The sequence below is a fragment of the Propithecus coquereli genome, unplaced genomic scaffold, assembly GCF_000956105.1.
Source record: "Propithecus coquereli isolate 6110/MARCELLA unplaced genomic scaffold, Pcoq_1.0 Scaffold34, whole genome shotgun sequence".
Lineage (NCBI taxonomy): Eukaryota > Metazoa > Chordata > Mammalia > Primates > Indriidae > Propithecus > Propithecus coquereli.
In genome coordinates this window covers 8979105-8980586 of record NW_012149063.1, presented here as the reverse complement: position 1 = coordinate 8980586, position 1482 = coordinate 8979105, and the positions used below count along the sequence as shown (strand labels likewise).

At 29.6% G+C, this 1482-nt stretch overlaps 1 protein-coding gene across 1 annotated transcript in view; it reads right to left on the bottom strand.

Annotated features, from left to right (window-relative positions):
• The window catches only part of MTX2 (metaxin 2), a 15900-nt gene that overhangs the window by 13195 nt on the left and 1223 nt on the right, over positions 1–1482 (bottom strand). The gene's annotated exons all lie outside the window — the stretch shown is intronic.

Here is a 1482-nt window from a genome sequence, read left to right as displayed (position 1 = left end):
TAGATATATTCATAAATATTCAGTATGTATGAGGAGGGTGTTTTTGACAATTATTACCACCCTTAAGAACTTAAGGTAAAAAAACATGTTTAATACAAGTCATTCCAAAGTTATCACATCACAATGAAAAGAGAGATAACTATCTCTCTAAAAAGCAATGTAACACACTTATACCAATCAGTTATACTTAATGATTTATTCAAAAAGGAGTGATTTTATTGTTGTTATTGCTACAACAAAACCATAATTATAATAACCCATGGCAATTATACTTTACATTTATTTATAAGCTTTGTGGTACTACATTTTTGTATTAAAAATTATTTGAATCATATTTAAAACAGTACTTTAATATACTGACATATAGAAAGATAATACTGATTATAAAGAATAGTAGAAAGGCTAAAACTTCCATAAAAAGTTTCTTCAAACTTGTTAATATAAAGCATTAGAAAAAAGAAATAATTAGAAACCCAAACATTCAAAACTAACAGCTAATGACCAATTAATTATGCTACAATCTTTTTCTGCCTGCATTATGGAAAGGTATAATTTAGAGAAATGTGCTGAATAATATTAACTGAAGAGGAAAGTCTTATGTAAGTAAAACTGGAGAAATCTGAGATCATGTATTTCCTTAATATTTACTATTTAAAACAATTTCCATAACACACCAGTAACTATCTCTGACCAGAACTGAAATGAATATACATGCTGACCCCAAGATTGTCAAGTTTGTAATTGTTACCTTATAAAACCATGGAAACTTCCTCAAAAGGTAAACAAAAAAATCAGGCATTTTTAACATGTAGGTACAAACTGGACTATCACTGTAATTTTATCAATCCAGACTATTAACAGAGAAGAAAAAAACATACTTACCAGATGGAGACATATATTCTGCATTTGCCCTACAAACTACTTTGACAGGCAGATTACACATTTGCAAAAAGGCCTGTAAATCAAGAGACATACAATAAGCCTAGTGAAAGCATATACATATTTGAACAGAACTTTTCATTCATTTATTTTCTAAACTCAATTAACAGTTGATACTGCAATACTTCACTGGAAAAGAATGAACCAATTTAAAGTGAAGGATTTGTTTTCCAAAAAAAAATAAAATGTCATTTCACTACTTAAAAATCAATGATTTAGATACCAGTAAACATATGAAACTTAAAGCATATATATATACTTAAGGAAGAAAATATAAATTATCCATAATTATTTTCCTGTATTAGTTTATGTAAGTCAGCAATACTGCATATTGCTTTAATTTTCTTAAATAGATGACTAAAATCCAAATGTTATAAGCTATTGATTGCTTAATTCCACTACTCTCTACAGGATCATCATCTTTCTTGTCTTAGGGGAAAACTCAAAATGTTATTTCTGGGCCGGGCGCAGTGGTTCACGCCTGTAATCCTAGCACTCTGGGAGGCCGAAGCGGGTGGATTGCTCAAGGTCAGGAGTTCGATT